The sequence below is a fragment of the Tauraco erythrolophus genome, chromosome 4, assembly GCF_009769465.1.
Source record: "Tauraco erythrolophus isolate bTauEry1 chromosome 4, bTauEry1.pri, whole genome shotgun sequence".
Classification (NCBI taxonomy): domain Eukaryota; kingdom Metazoa; phylum Chordata; class Aves; order Musophagiformes; family Musophagidae; genus Tauraco; species Tauraco erythrolophus.
The window spans coordinates 18,097,742-18,115,177 of record NC_141468.1 but is presented as its reverse complement, the minus strand read 5'-3'; the positions used below and the strand labels follow the sequence as shown (position 1 = coordinate 18,115,177).

Below are 17,436 nucleotides of genomic sequence, written 5' to 3'. Positions count from 1 at the left end.
GTGCTGCAGAAGCAGCTGAGATGAACTGTTGGTGAAAGCTTGGGCAGAGGTGGAATTGTCTGTGCTCCCCAGGGGCCAAGCCCTGAAGAGCAAACGCATCATGTCATCTGCACTGGTTTTGGAGGCATGGTTGCCACAGCGGTTCCTGAATGAGCTTTACCTCCAGCCCCATCCTGATGCCTCCTGTAGGACATACCACTGTGGCTGTAAGTCACTACCTTTTTAGGTGTGAATTCCCATGATTCCTGCCTGCTGTGAGCAGATGCCTCCTGCCATCGCTGCGTCCTCCCGCAGCTCTCGCCATAGCTTGATGCCCACAGTCCTTCTGTTTAGCAGCCACCACAACGGCTCTCCTCTACTGTCGTGCTCCCAAAAAGTAAAATGTAATTTTCACAGGACAAAAGCACTCCAAGGGGAAAAAAAACCAACCCCTGAAATAAAGAAGAGATTTAATGTTCCCACAGTTCTCCTTAGCACAGGGCTTTCTCTCTGCCTCCTTTGCTACCTAACCCCTAGCAAGGAGTAATTTCTAGGGAAAAAGATCATCAGAGAATTTCCCATATCCTCTGCATCTCTCCTTGGATTTCACTTCAGAGAGGGGAGAAATCTTAAGTGGTTGTAAATCTTCTAGTAATCAAATCCAGCAATTAAATACCTTTTACGTGTTACACATTTTCCCTCCTAATTTATTTTTGCGATACCATATTGACATGAGGAATCATGACATCTAACTTGGCCGCCACGAATTCTGACTTTGTGTCGTGAGAAGGTAATTATAGCTATTTTCACAGCATCATGCCAGAAGTCCCTATTGATATTGTTTAGTAAGTTGTCAGCGTTTGGCCCCTGCAAACATAGCAGTAAAAGTAAATGTGAAGATTTGCTTCGGTGTTATCTTTACTTATATCCATTCTTCAGATAGTAATTTCCCAGCTCGTTCTGATACTAGATTCTCATTTTTCAGGCCAGAGAGATTTATTTGGGAGAATTTCAGCTTTCAAGTAGAGAAATCTGGCAGCCAGGGTGGCTGTAATGAGTGTTTTATCTTGGGTGAGAGAGTCTGAAATTCCACTCTCAGTTACACTTCTGCAGCTCCACTGGAGCGGTGGGATCACAGGTGTGTAACAGCCAAAATCCTGTGCAGTAAACCTTCATTTGATTCCTTCAGGTTCCTTACTGCGTCTTTAACTCCTTGTTTAGCTTATGAAAAGCCATGGTTTTACAACAGCAAGGCTGAACAAAGATTATCCTCACAAAGTTGTGGGGCTTTACCAGCACTTTCAAACAACCGTGACCAAGTAAGTTTGTCTTTGCTGCAAAACGCCAAATAAGAAATTCTGTCGTTCCAAAACACTCCCATAAATGTAGAGATCCTGTCTACAGCATGGGACAACTTCATGGGTCATTTCTCTGATACCTTGTTCAAATGTTAAGGTGATGTATTGAAGGCACTAAAATATTTTCTATCTTTGCTGCCTTAACAGTGTCCCTTAGTCCAGGTCTTCAAAGTTATGCCACTGGATTCCAGGAGCGTTTATATAGTAAACATACAAAAACAGTAGCAAAGTCTAACACTGTTAAAAATATTGTATTCATTTTCAAGAGTTTAATTGCCGCTATTAGGGCGCTGGGTGCTTTGCACCATTTTCAGAATTTAAAGGCTGTATGTTCTCCCATTTGCAAAAGTCTGAACAATTTTTTGTGAAGTTTTTGTGCTGATTCTGGATGCAGGAGAAGTTGAGTGCTGACTATCAATCAGCCTTTTAATAACTTTCATTGTTTCTTGGTGCCTCAGCAGAGAATACCCGGTTGGCTTTCCTTGCGTTTTGTGTATGGCAGTACCGTGAGAAAGCTTATGTAGGGTGATTGCACCTCAGCGAAGGTCTGTATAATGTTGCAGGTCTAGAAATTTTTCTTCTTTTTCAGCAGTGCTATCCCATGCTGCTGTTTCGATGTTTGTAGTGAAACTAAGTCTTTATAACTGCAACACAATTTCTTTGCTGTGGGCCTGTCACTCTGCAGCTGAGGTAAGTTTTTCACATCTGATGGAGAGATAAGTGATCATTTGCTTATAAGATCTTTCTTTACAGTTAGTACTCCTTAGTTTTCTCTGTACAGATGTCCCAGCACAGTGTTTTTCATCAATCTTCAACTTTTTCTGTCTCATCAGCATGAATTTTTTTGTGAGGAAAGCCCTCTTCTGCCTTTATTGAATAATCAGACATGTCTGTTGGTGTAGACATGGCAAGCTGTGTCCCTGTGGTTGGCAGCAGTTGTGTACAGATGGGTACTTCTTTCCTCCCAGCCTGTGGCCCCTTCCAAGCTCCCAGGGGCTCGGAGCACTTGGGCAGCTGGCGAGAACTCTGCAAGCAATGCAGTGGATGGTCCAGAAGCAGAGCTTAACTCCCCTAAACATTTTTCAGAGCATGACTGGTGCAAAAGCTGGAAAAGCCTATCGTTTTCTCTTCGTATGATCTTCACCACTCAACTATGTATTGTGAGACATAGCGTCTCATAAATCTTACTCTAAGTGCTTTGAAGTTTCCCCATATGACCATTGCATTTACCCATGCCAAAAAGCAATGAACCCCAGATGTTGTCTCATGAGCTGACTTGATATCTAAACATATAAGGAACCCATACAACCTATTCTTTGCAATTAGCCATGGATAATAAGTCTTCCGTTGGCTCTTCGGCAGTGCGTACTGCATTTGAAGAGCACAGCAGTCAATTGTGACATTTACTTTCCTTTCTCTCCTTTTAGTGCAATGTCCAGTTTGTGTCATGAATTTTTGAAAATAAGTATTAGTTTTGGATATTCGGATTAAGAGATATCACCTGGCAAAATTCTTGCTTTTGGGTCCATATATATTGTCAGAGAACTATGACTTCAGATCATTACAAGCTGTACCTGTACAAAAACACTTTTCATCTAAGGATCACTATGGACTCTGCAAAAGTTACTAACAGCAAAGGATGCCTCTGAAACACCCCTTTGAGCAAGAAGAGGTTGTCCACCTCACCAAAGGGATGGGAAGCCAAGGCACAGCATCTTCATCTCTTCCAGGTCACATAAAGCAGTAGGTGGCAAGTAAGGAGCAGCTGAGGAAGCTCTTCTGCACCATTCCTGGCCTGCCTGCAGCTGGAAACCTGAGGGAGATCCCCGTGAAAGACATTTCTTTCTTGACACAGAGTCTCAGCAGAAGCCTGTGTGCCCATTCACCCGCTATGTTTAACTTAGAGATTTATCGTGCGTGTTAAAATGAGTCCTTGCTTGTTTCTGTTGCAAGACTCACTGTTAACTCGTGCAGGGATAGGGCCAGCGTGCCACAGCCTTATGGCTGGACCCAAGTGATGCTGCGCTGGACCTGAGACTATGGCCCAGGTAACACAACTGCATGACTAGCTTGCTCCAGAAGATAACTGAAACAATAAAAACAAGTAAAGTTACATTTTTATATAATACAGTCAAAAGCTGATGTCTATTAAACTTTTAAACATCGTCACATTTTTTGTTGATTGTATTTCTGTCCATGTCACCAAGTCACAGATGAATATTGGAAATCTGGAGTTTATATCAGATTCACAGGACTCACTGAAGAGGTCTGCCACTTCTATGGGTAGATTTTATCTGCAGGATACGTCCTTCGGCTAATCTTCAACCTATGCTCACTTGTCAGGATGCAAAAAGCCTTTTCTAGTTGAATTACTGTGGTCTATTTGTTGACAGTTTAATTCTCAAATGGTGTAAATGGCCTGCAGCCTTCACATCAATCTGCTGTCCCTTTTCCTAAACCTGAGCAAAGAGTTTTATTGCATTACCCTCATCCTGATGTGTATAAACTAGCTACTGTTTAAAGTTTGAAAGTTTTCCCAGTCATGTACAAACCCTCCCTTTCCCCCCGCCCCAAGATGCTGCACGTGGGATGATCTTTGATTCAGCTGAACTGCTGCAAGTGCCGGGGGTTTGGATGCCTCTTCTGGAGCCTCACGTCTTATCCTCCTTGCCCGTGGAAATACTTGCACTGATCAAAGTCCTTTGCTGTCATGTGGAAACTTAGCTACAGACTTAATGTTGTGTTTGTTCTTTTTAATTAGTTTTAGAAGGGTTTGACAAGACTTCTGTTCTTGCCAGGCGCTCGCACAGTGCTTTGTAAAAGCAAGCAGCAGCTCACACACCAGTGTATTCACTTAGCCCTGGCTTCAGCAACTACCTTAGAAATCCATCTCCAATATATTTATGAATTCAGCTCTTCCAAGCAGTTCAGGGTCTAGGAAGTCCTCCTTACTGATTACAGATTACCTTCTTTTGCCTCTCCTTGAGATGGCTGTGTGCCTGGCCTGTTCTTCTCTTCATTTAGGCACTCCCCTTATTTGTCACCTGCAGAGTTTATCACTGATGATTTTACACTTTCTCTCCCGTAGTTGATAATTTCAAGTAGCATATGGACACAATTCAGTGTCCAAAGAACTAGGACAATAACCTGTTTGAGGACGGTTCCATGCTTTCTATTACATTTTTATACCTACTTGCTATTAATGCCATTGATGCCTGTTAGATTACGTTACAATATGGGGAGAAGGTAGGTTCTTAATTGCGGGCTGTATGGTATGAAGTCAAGGAGCTTGCAGACATGAAGAGTCCTGGGAGTGCGCACTGTGGTATGATGGCATTGCTGCTGTTGAACAAGTGCTTCTACAACATAGGTGTTTAATATCAAGCCCTAATGGCCAGGTATAATAGGATCATGGGATGGTTTGAGTTGGAAGGGACCTTTGAAGATCATCTAGTCCACCTCTTCACCATGGCTAACATTGCCTTCAGTCTTGTTGAAGTCAAATCTCATTAAACCCCTGATGTGAAAATAACACATTTGACCCTGAAGTCGTGCCAAGGTAAGCTCGTGTTTGCTGTCAGGCAGCTGGGTTTATGTGAGCAAGGCAAACTGCTAACCTGGCATGGGTACCTGCCTGCCTCTGGTTCCTGACCTCACCTTCCCACTTTTTGGCAAGAAAATGTCCTGCAAGTATGACCTTGTCTGTTAGTGATGTTCAATGGGGGGGTGGAGAATACATATTGAGCACCTCGTGTTTCATATTGGCATTCTGGTTAACAATGGACCAATCTAAATTTAGGATTCCCTTTGTTCTAGCATACATGAAATTCCTTTTATTGTCTTTAACCTGCTGCACATATATTTCTTTTTGAATGATCTCTCTGTGTCAATTTTCAGAAGGTTTTTAGGCTCTTGACTTGTGCTTCTGGTTTTATATTGATGGGATTTCTGTTACCACACCTAAATGGGAGTCACAATTCTCCCAGGCTTTTTAAAAACCTTTGTTATGCATTTGCTTATCTTCATTGGTATAACTAAAAAAAGTGGAAGGTGGAGCGTAATTACACAAAATGGAGCTATTTGATATTATAATTTTATAGGTACATGTAAAACCCTTCCTCACTGATGTCACTCAATTCCCACACGCTATCATGATTGTGAACATATATATGCATTGCAGAACATTGATCTGAGAGAAACTACACACATTGAGGTTTGTTTTAATTAAAATATTTTAAGCAGCACTTTATTAAACAACAGCCAACTTCTCTGTGACCATAGTTTACAATTGTGTTTTTATTAATTTAGCCAAGTTGAGCCTTGTGTAACATAAGACTTGGGGGGTTTTCTCATAGTTTAATGTCAGAAAGGTTAGCTGGGTAAAATTTTAAGCCACACAAATGCATTCTAATGCATCCAAATGTACACTTGCTAAGTGTCAAAATAGCCCATGTATTAGACTACCCTTTAAGTGGTGTTTTTTTGCCAATGGCTAGGTGTCTGGGTTTTTCTTTTCTCACTGAAAGCAAATCAGATAGGGAAAAAGGAGGAGAGAAAGGAGGAAGAAAAAGAACTAACAACTTGCCTTTAAGTTATTTGTGGAGAAGATAAAATCATAATGAGATAGTGTTTTTTCCAATATGCCTCATGTTCTGGAAAGCCCCTCACAATGTTCTCAGCAGATCAGAGGCGAAAGCTAAAAAAAGAAATTCCAGGAAGGCTGGAATTAAATATTTTAGAATCTTCCAAAACAACAACAAAAAAGAATTTAACTTCCAAGGAACAAGGTAATGGGGCTCCTTTTCTCCTGGCTGTACATACAAAACTGGGAAGCTCCTTACTAAACTGGGAAACAAAACTAAGAAGCCTCCTTACAATTCAGTGAGGTTGAATTATGAAAAGCATATGGGGCTTCTGTACATATTTATAATTCCTAAGACATTTTTATTTTCGTCAGTAGATAAATGACAGGAAAGTGGCAGGAAGGACAGTTGGGTGCAAGATGAGAGTATCAGGATAATGTCCTGTTGGGGAGGAAAAAAATATAAAGTAGTTTCTTGTGTGTCTGTTCTTTGTGTTATGATGATTGAAAGTTTCGACAGTTGAACACCAGAGTGAGGCACTTGGCCTTGAACATCAACATAATTACAGTTCTGCGATACAGTTGTGCTGAGCATGGTGGGAACCACAACTTCATTGTTGTTGCAAATGCTCTTTTGTTTAGAGCATCATGGTTCAGTGCCTGCATCCCAGCCCCTGCTCCTCCTGGGGCAGGTTTTGTTCTGCGACCTGCACTGTACGGTGCCCTCGAATCGCAGCTTCCGGAGCAGTCATCGGTCAGAATTTTCAGTTTCTAAAAATCAAAATGAAGATACTTTACTTCAGACTGTCTCTCAAATTCTCCATAGCTAAGCATATGAGAGTTATTATGCAGCATTTTCCAATATAATAATTAAAAAACACGTTTTAATTAGATAGGGCCACCCAGCTTCAAGGGGTCAGCACACTGATGTGCATATTGTAAGAAACATTATTAGGAAGATGAGTGACTTATGTTAGTAAATAAACACAATCTAGATGACACAGTGAAGTATATTAACTGTAACAAGACAATAATCCTTTAAAGTGACTTTAAAATGAAACCATATTTTACACAAAGGCTGAATTTTAGTCTAAGAAACTGTTATGACAAGAGTTAAGTACAAGTTGTGGAAGCTGGCTGGATTAATTTTTGATGAGTCTGTTTAAAATTTTTTTAAAAAGTAACTATTTAATTTCTACCTATTCTGTAGATTCAAAAAGATCATTGATTTTGAGATTTTCTGTATAAGCTGTGTGAGACATTACAATGGCTTTTTCAAGAGTCATTAAGAAAAACTCGGCTTCCCTGATTAAGTTGCTTTTTGTTTTCAATTTATGTTTACTGACCTGTGTAGGAAATACTTTTGAGACCACCAAAACCTAAGATTATGGGATTATCTTTTTAACCCTATTTTTTTAATTTGATAAACAAAGAGGCATTTTATTTTTTTTTAAATTTGCCTTCGATGTATAACAATGGAAATTTGATGAGCATCAGATTGTTTTTGCCAGTTCTCTCTACTCCATCAAACAAAACCTCTGAACTCCTAACATCGACAATAGTTATATAGTACTTCTAACTTTTTTTTAACCTCATACTTCTCATATAAAATGAAAATATGAATCTCTGAAATCCTAGCTGCCTAAGATTTAATTCCAATAGTAGACTTTAAGCATATTTTTCGGTTACTTTATTAATACTTTATGGCTTCTCTTCAATTATTCTCACTAATTGACCATTATGCTTCTTTCCACCAGAGCTTCTGGGACCACCTAGGACACTAAGGAACATTATTTGGTTTGAGGTCTACCTATTTCTAAATGCTATCATTTTTACTATAGGGTTGGATTATGCAGAAGATAGGAGAATGAGATTTTCCTGTGAAAGCTTCTCATTTATGGAAAATACAAAATGCAGGTTCTCACCAGCCTTCCTTTAATGGAGGTGTGCAGAGTTAGCTGCTTGTGCGGTTAATCCCTGTGGGCTGCTGGAGACCAGGGCAGATGGTGTCTTCTGTGCTTTGTCTCTTGTTCTGAGATTAAACATCAAGTCTGTAACAGCTACATGGAGAAAATTAAATGGATCTTAGTGGAATAAGGACGGGGCTCTTCTAAAGAAACCAGTGATGTTTGCCTTTGAAAGGGAGATCCTGATATTCTTTTTCCCATGTTCCCGAGCCCTTTTCTTTCTTCCTCTCTTTCTGAGGTCATTTCTTTGCAGATATGTTCTCTTTTTCAACTGCCTCAAGATATTAACTTGCTTAAAAATAAGTACTAGAGCTTTCTCCTTCTCTACAAATTTGGGAACTGTGAGTTGCAGCCCTTTGGTGTCCTCCTCTGTGGAAAGCAGCTTAGGGGAACGAGGCTGAAAGGGAGTGGGAAACCTGACAGTGCCTGAAAGCACATCTCGTTTTCCGACTCCTGAGTTCCTGTTGATAAAAGATGTTATTGCACACATACCCCTGGCACAGCCACCACTCCTTACTTGCTTTCCTCGTTCACGTAAATAGTTTAATGTATTCTGAAAAGCCCGGTGTGAGGCCCAAATGGCCTGTGGGTCAACAGCCTTGGGGAATTAATGGCATTCGGTGCCCAGTAAAAATTGCAACCTTGAGTGATGAAGTAGTCTTTTTGTCATCTGAGCGGAGGCACGCCGAGTCTATGGGTACCCTTTTTCTGTCTCACTTCTGCCTGTGGAAGGAGGTGAGAACTAGGCATGGCAGCCGGTTCCCATGCTGAAGTGCCTGCAGGTGCGTAGGGATGCAAATACAGAGCAGACTGCAAAGGCTGTCCCCGAGGGAACATGTCCTGCAAGCCGCGGTGGCTGCTCCAGCCTTCAGTTCCCTCCATGTGCCCCTCAAGTAATGCTCCTGGAGATGAATCAAGGGGCATAGAGAGCAGAGAAAAAAAAAGAAAGTATCAGATGTATATATAGTTGAGGTAGAGGATGATTGTTTCTCTTAAAAATAAATGGAGGGAAGTATATTCCTCTGTAAATGAATATGTTGTGAAAGGTGTGTTTTGTTCTTACATCTCCAGGTTTCTCATTGGTTTTAAGGTGGGATTTTTAGGAAGGGATTTATTCCAAGTAAGACATAATGCAAATTGCAGACACAATGGCATAATCTAATTTAGGTTTTATCTTTGACATCTACAGCAATGTTTTCCCTGTACTAAATGCATCCAGAGATAAAGCTTAGGCTTTTGAAAGGCACTGCTTCATCACCATATCTTACCCCAAATCAGTGCAATTTGCATTATGATAAATTGTTTTACATATAAACCTGCCACAGAACTCAACATAAACTGGAAATTTCAGTGCATTTCTTTTTTTCTCTTTTGTAGATCTGTGCTGTGTATAGTCCTAGGTAAGAGACACAACCTAAAAAAGTCTCTAAAGCTTTAACTTACAGGTCAAATGCGAGGGGAGATGACACCTTGTGAGGGCACTGTACATTACAATAAACGGTTCCATAATTTACATAGCTTAGAGATAGTTGTAAAATCAGACAAGAGTAAAGATGATGATATTAAGAAATTAGCCATCGGATCCCATAGAGCAAAAAATGTTGGTAGGTAGCTGTGGCAGGCTGAAGGCATGGATGCTTTATTTCTCATGCTCCTCCACCACATCTAACACATTCCCAAAAAGTGCTTTTCCTCAGTGTTTCCTCAGAAGTCTTGGGGGTGATTATGTCTGGTGCGATGGGAGCAGGCAGCATGGAGAAGCCAGGCACTTTGCATGCACCTTGGTTTTTACTGTAGTGTCTGGCTCCTTGCTCATCAGAGTGCTATAGGAAAAAAAGAAAGCAATACTTGTGATAAGTGTTGGTAGCACTTCTGGTGCTCACATCACTCCTGGCCTCGTTGCTGGAAGGTGAAAGGCGAGCAATCTGGTGTAGACATAGTGGAAGCTTAATGGCTGAGAATTTTTAATCCTTGACAAATATACGAGGAAAAGAGCACAGATATTAAAGACTTAGTTGTGACTTTTGTCTGTGCTCTGTTCTTGCCAGCACTGGTGGAAGCTGCATGGGAGAATAAGATCCAGTGATCATTCAAACTGAGCAAATATCATCTTAAGAATATGCTCATAATTTCTGGAATCCACAGACTGATTCATTTCTCCAACAGATGTGCCCCAAATATCACTAATCCTCCTCAGTATTGTTTCTTTTTTTCCCCCAATTATTCCTTCTCATTTAAATGCAAAACCACAAAAAAACCCAAATCCCGAATCATCCATCCATCCATCCATCCATCCATCCATCCATCCATCCATCCACCCATCCCTGCAGGGTGCCTGTTGTTTTGCTTTGTTTTGTGACCAGGGAAGGGGAGGAGGCGAGGAGAAGAGGAACATCTTTGCTTAGGCTGGTGCTGTACGTAGGATCTTGGGACCAGGTACCATTGCAGTAGCAGCTCTGCATGTGCAACAGCGGACATAGCCCAAAGCAGCTTGAGAGATGGAGGCTTGAGCTTTCCCTGCTCTTGCTTTTGTAAAGTACAGTTTATCTTGGTTGCTAGTGGAGAAGGATCAGGAGGTAGCATGGAGTCCTGGCCTTTTCCTTGCCTGTTTGGCCAGGAGGGTTTTTCGTTGTGGTCCTCCTCCTCCCAGGAGCTTGCAGGACCCCAGAGTAGCGGGGCTGCAGATGCTGTCCCCAAGGACCCCAGTGGGAAGGAGAGCTGGAAAGGGTTGAGTAGCGTGTTCCTGTTGGGGTGGGAGTGGGCATGGGAGCTCCCTCAGAGCAGTCAGGTTCAGTTGTGTGTTTCAGGCTGGAATTTGACCACCAAGAGCTCTAACACGCCTTGGGGCCAGCCGATGCCATCCACAACTTCAGAGACAAATACAAGAACATAAAAAGCCTCCCATGTTATTTTGGAGCATCTCATGATTAAAGATCTCATGACCTTTATTTAGCCTAGTCTCATGATTTCTGGAAATCTGATTTGTGAGTTACCAAAGATGCCCGAGGGGGAAAACTTTGTGGAAGAAGACACAGAGAAGAGAGAAGGTTGATGGTAAAGGAGAGGGATGATACATAGCTGAGAAAACACCAGTAGTCCTGCACACCGTCTTCTACCAGCTCAGAGACTAGTCCTTATGCCCACAGAAAAATCAAACCAGGTCCAGAGATAAAACAGTGATTTCCTGAGTATCTTATTACAGGATCGTTTTCTGTCTATAGCCTCAGAGAGCTACTTGGCAAGCTATATATATATATAGTGTGTGTCAGAGAGCTACTTGGCAAGCTATATATATATATAGTGTGTGTGAGAGGAATGTTTTTATTGTTATTTTGCTTATCTTTGAAATTCAGGTTACTCTCTTGTAAATACATCTTATTAGATCTGGAATGGTTAGCAACTTAAATTAAGAAGGACAGCTGTCATTACGAGTCACTGGCATTTAGTCCTGAACAGCGTGAGTGTATGTCTCTGTGTGTGGTGTGTGCTTGTGTGTGTTCATGTATTTACGTATTATTTTACTTCAACCTGTTTCTCATAACCTGCCTTTATAGTCCAGAAAGCAGCAAAGGGAGCAGAAAGCGAAGAGGAGGAGGCAGACCCCAAAGTGGACCTTAAGCTGGTGTTTCTCCCTGTAAGAGAGCTGGGGTTGATTTTAATTATCCTAGATCAGTCTCAATTCTAAAAGCTTGAATGAATAGGTAAAAGGAAAGACCAAAGTATATTTTCAAATTTGAACGTTTAGTAGCAGTGTAATGTAGAAACCTCATGAAGTGATGACTTAGTATTAAGTCTAACAAATGTGTCTGCACGGCCTCTCTGAAGTGGCAGATAGAGGGTTGGCCATTGATTTCTGAGGACCCAAATTTTACCTCTGCTCTTCAAATAACACTTCTGAGTTCTCTGTGTAAAATAGCACTTGAATAGAGCTGTTCCCTAATAGATCACAGTCACTGGTACACCGGTGGCTTCTAAATTCTATTTGATCCAGCTTCTCTTTCATTCAGAATGACTTGGTTACTTTTTCTGGGTAACTGCTTTCTAATTTCTCTCATAAAACCAGTAGGTTGGTTTGTTTGTTTGTACAGTGTTTCACTGGTAAGTGGCATTTGCTGGGAGGTAAGGCTCCAGCCTTTGGTTCAGAGGGTAGGCTTATGCACCACAGAGCCACTGAAGTAATTAATTCCACTTTATGGGTAAAATCTAGCATTCGTTTTCATTTTTATTATTTGATTTGTGCCTACATTTTAGGCAAATTTTCCTGCAGTACATCCCTGCACGTTCAGTGTAGAGAGGTGAGTATCCACTGAAGAGGTTGATCCAGTTCACCTAAGTCAAGCATGAGCCACTACATTTCCGCATGAGCCACTACACTCTAACATGAGCCATCTAAAATGGCTTACAGCTGTATTTCCATAACAGTTAAACCTTTCTAAGATCATTCCTTCATTCTTACTCCTGGGTGCATGGTCCTGCCTCGTTCCCTTGTGCCTGCTGTGCTATTCATCCCATCAATCCTAGGAGGGACCTAATCAGAAGATCGCTAACCCTACAATAAAGAAATGAATGGTGTTTTGCCATCTTAGCTCCACAAATCAGTCAACAGCAGGATTACATGAATGCCTGCACAACGGAGGGGGAGGAAAGTTCAATGAGTTTGGAGAAAGGAGAGGACTATGGTAACTCCCACTCAGCCTAAACTATGGTGAAACCACCCCTAAAGTGGGTGCGCTGGATCCCAACCTCTTTATCTCTTGTCCCAGTAGAGATTTCCAGGCTGATTCTGCAGCTAATTTGTTTTTAACAACCTTCTTACTACTTAGTGCACTGATTGCTTTAGTGCTGATTGTCATTTAAGCTTGGTAGCGGTTTAGTTACTAGAGGAAAAGGACGATTGATTTTCCCATAATGTGCAAAACAGCAAATACATTTTTAATGATAGTTGGTTCTTTATTAGGGCAATGGGTCAATGGGAATTCTTCGAAGAATTTAGTTGCCCTATTTATTTCTTGTTGTTCCTCCTTTCCACTTTTAAAGTACGTCATTTTAGGCTGGCTGCTTAAATCAGCTTCTCAAAATGCTTTCCATTCTGGTGAAGCAACTACAAACATGGAGAAGAAGATTAATGTGTATGTAGAGCAAATGGCGGTCTGGAGGAAAGGAGAGATCAGTTCAAGTCAAACAATTACAGATACTGAGTGAGAAATTAACATGTGTTTAGGGAAGATGGAAAAAAAGAAAAGAGAACAGCAGTGTAAGTCTGCTGATTCATGTAAGTATATATTTAATGTAGTATCTCAGTTGAAAACAATCAGACAATAGTATAAATTTTTGAGGACTAGTCCCTAAACAGGGATATTGTGGAATCACATTGCAGTAGACTGAAGTGCAGAGTAATTCTGTATTTATTCCAATGCCATCATATTGTTTCCAGAAAGCTTTCCAATGTTGTACATTGTCTGTCATTGTAAGGTCAAGCAACTCACCAACAAAACCACAGGCAGATTTCTGCAAAGACTGGCTCATTGATGCACACCAGGGTGCTGTTTGAAACCCATAATGTTCCGCTCACAAGGTATTTGCAATTGTGATATTATTTTTTTCATTTTTCAGATAGCTTACTTCTATTTCTTTTCACTTTTTTATCTTTATTTATTGTTTATTCATTAAACTCTTCCACTAGTTTACTTGGAATAGGTCAGAGGAAGAACAAATCTTCTAGCCAGTTTTTGCTTTGTGTGTTGTTGTTACTTGATATTGTGGTGTCCTCGCTTACATAAAATCAACAGAAGAAATGTTATTATTAACGTCTTTGTAAAGTTAGTCCTAAAATTGTAGAAGAAATACAGGATGGTTGAGAGTAGGAACCAGTGTAGAAAGCAGCTATCACGTTGTGAGCTCAAGGGCTTTAAAACCAGGAAGCACTACCTAAAGGGCTGTGTAAAAGCCACAGGACTTGTGGCTTTAAGAGTCATCAATATTAATTGCGAGAATATAAGATCAGCTACTGTCCTGTAACAGTAAACTGTTTGCTGGCTTGGGCCAGGATTTTTTCAAAGCTCAAGAATCTCCCAGCAGATAACAGGCAGCCGTGGCCTGTGTTATCTGACAGCACGTGCTTTAGATTCAGCAGCTGGAGGGACTAACCTTCACGTCTCCTGCTTGGATTTCGCAGAGTTGTGATATATAACTAGTTTTTTAAGTGATTCCTAAAATGCTGGCCAGTGCAAAAAATGAAATTATATTAGCAAAGGAAATGCCATGAGCGAAGGGGAGTTTCACGGGCTGGGCAAGGGGATGAGCCATGGTGGCATCGCCAGTGTCGCAGATCGTCCCCAGGCTCTGTGCAGCGGCTGTTGGGGCTCCGCTCTTATCACCCAAGCCCCTCCAGACCCTCGCTGCACAGCACCTCTCCCTCCTTTTGTACTATTTTTTCCCACTGGACTGTGAGACATTTCCTCCGACAGTGCATCCCAGCCCTCCGACCTTCAGCTGCAAGCAGGCACACAGGCGCTTTTCATCCCGAAGGCTGGCAGATGCAGATCCCTTCCTTTTTAGTTCCTCAAGTAGCTCTTCCCTTAGGGCCTTCCGATTCCGACTCTAACCAGCAACCAGTCCATCCTTCAAGTCCATGTGGGCTTCGTTTCAAATTTTGAGGGCACTTTTCAGGCCATGCCTCAAAGCTCCCGCATGGCAGTGCTGGGGGATGGCGATGGGTCCGGGATGAGATGGCCACCCTTGGAAGTGACAAACCTGAGAGCCACAGAAAGGTGTATTGTCTTGCCAAAAAGGCTTAGGTGCTCCTGATCAAAGCCCTGCTTTGAATGCTTGCTCAGATGGCTACTTCATAAAGCCCAAAATGCCATGTTTCTAAGTAATTTCAGGCATTTTTTTTTGCTTTTGGAAAAAAAAAGAGCCAATCGGGATTTATCAAGTGTCTTGGTAGACCTTTGTGCCTTGAAGCACACTTATGTCTTGGAGTTACAGTAGAGATTTCAAACCCACTATTTTAATATATTTTGGTAAATATACATAAAATATGAAAATTCAACATCAAAGAGCATGCATCAAAAGCAGTTCTCATTTACATTACAGACTAAAGAGTATTCAGAGTAATTTTAGTAACTGGGACATCAGTGATGCTACAGCTGAGTGAATATAGTACAAAGGATCTCTTAATGTTGAACTACATTCTTTTAAATTACTTCTTTACACATCATAATGAAAAGCAGTAGTAAACATAATTCAACAGAGTTTTTCTGTAAGAGTTTTTTTCTCTTAAATAGTTTTATGCCCGTATAGGTATCTAAACAAATGGTCTATACGTTCTTGTTGTATCACAGAATCAATACAGAACCATCAATGACTTCCAGCTTAGACTTTTCTATTTTGCTTCCATATTGCCATGGCATTTCCCCAGTGTGCTACAGTGCCAGGAATCTCTCCTTTTAGCTCGCTCCTTTTTCTCCCTGTGTATTCAAGCCTGTGCGTTATTTGCTTTTGCCAAATACATCATTCTGCTTTCAGAAAACCCTGAAGATTACATTCCGATGAGTTGGAGAGTTATTTCACAAAATATCCTACTACTTTTTTTTAAAGTGGCAAACCTGTGTTTAGTCTTTCTATAGGAATTGTGTTTTTCCAGTTTTTTGAGCATTTTGTACACAAGAAGTTTGTGTGTGTTAAGAGGGATTGATTGTGCTTATGCAGCAGATCATCAAGAAGTGCTTTCCGTAGTGTCCTCTTAGAGCATCTGATGTGTGTGTGCGCTTTGTTGGCATATCCAATACACTGAGGGAATTTTCTGTCTTGGACAATATATACAATTTCTCCCAAAAGGAATGCATTGTAGAGCGTTTTAAAGTATCAAGGAAGATGTGTTCACATAATCTTGCTTTTTACTGACACTTAATAAATGGAAACAGGAAGATATTTATCAAGTGGTCTTCACAGCCTTTCATCTTAATAAGTTAAAGCGATAGGAACATCAGTGCTGAATCAGAAAAGCTCTAAGCAGAGGCTTGGAGTTGAACCCTCGGCTATAAGGTTTATTACTTTGGAGGTTTTGGCTTGCACTCCATCTAGGATGACAGAAAATGTTTATTTCATAATTTGTTAACTGTGAGAATTATTATTATAGCGAGATGTGTTCAGCTCCCCTGTGCTTTGTATTACATCCTTTTTAAATATACTGAAACACCCCAGTATATCATTCACCAGGAGATACCCGCAAATGTGCCCATCAGGAGGCAGTTGTACAATGGCTCCCCTCGTCGTGAGGAACGGAGCGTGACCGGAGGTCTGTTCTCCGGAGCTGAGCCCACCTGGATGGGGCATGCGTTTGGCTGGCTGCATGATCACGGCACCCTTGTGTTTGCTCCTCTGTTTTGTTAGCGTACACTGTACCTGCCCGCAAGACACGTGATGTTGATGCGAGAGGAGAGAGGCAGCAAAGCTGGAGAGCCACAATGGCCGGGCTGTCCACCTCACCTTGTCTCAGAGATCGCTGCCCCTGGGGCAGTGGCTAAACCAGCTGCAAACCATTGCAGCTTACAGCTTGGCATAGAAAAGAGGTGCAGCTCCAGGTGTGGATGCGGCCGTAGCGCTGGCTGCAGCCTGCCGCCCCGCGTGGGCGCCGTGGGCGTGGGAACCTGTGGGAGCAGGGCTGCGGGGGCAGCGACTGCAGCAAAGCCTTCCCTTTAATTTGCCTTTGTGAGTCACTGCCCACAGCTGCTGCTGCTTTTACTTTCCTCCAGGAATGTATTTGCACGATTTTAACTGTGCTTGAATTAATGTAGTTGTATAATCTAGTAGCAAGTGATCATGCAAATATCGAACTGTTGCAAATGTATTCATTCCTTCAGCTGGCTGTGTTGAGTAGTTTTACTCTGCATTTATTTGTCAGACATTGTTACTGGGTAAAATCCAACTATGTATGCCATCTTTGGCTTCTCTGAACAGTTTTACGCACGGGATCTGAACACGCTTCATACCTTGGGAAGACACATGCCAAAACATAACTGTTAACTAATTAACCCACATAAAGGGTTTAGCTTTCTGTACAGTGATTAATTCAGCAGCTGCCTTTGTCCCAACCACAGCAGATTTTTTAAAGTGAATATCCTCTGTACATTATTTTTTTAAATTGTGATTCACTGTCAGATTTCGGGCAAACGCAGGAAAAATTATGACATACATACAAAGCAAAACACCTCATTCTGTAGTAATATATTTAACACATCTTAATGCAGACTCCTGAGTTTAATAAAGATGAAGAATTTGGGGGGGAAACAGCTTCAGCGAGCAGTACACAAAATCCGTAACCTCCGTGGAGAGTTACTGCACCCATCTGTGAAGGGTTCAGAAAATGGCTGTCACCTGCAGGATACATGGGAAAAGGTGGAAGCAATATGTATGTCATCGGCATCCTGCTTATTCTTTCTATAAACATTTTGTGAGCATTGTCGCGAGCTCAGCCGTGCCCTGCCACCGCCACGGGCAGCAAAGCCAAATTCCACGCAAGGCAAAGTGCAAACACTTCTCTGTTTAC

The 17,436-nt window shown here is 41.6% G+C and overlaps 1 protein-coding gene across 1 annotated transcript in view; it reads left to right on the top strand.

Annotated features, from left to right (window-relative positions):
• CELSR1 (cadherin EGF LAG seven-pass G-type receptor 1) overlaps positions 1 to 17,436 on the top strand; it is a 176,307-nt gene that overhangs the window by 79,217 nt on the left and 79,654 nt on the right. The window lies entirely within an intron of this gene.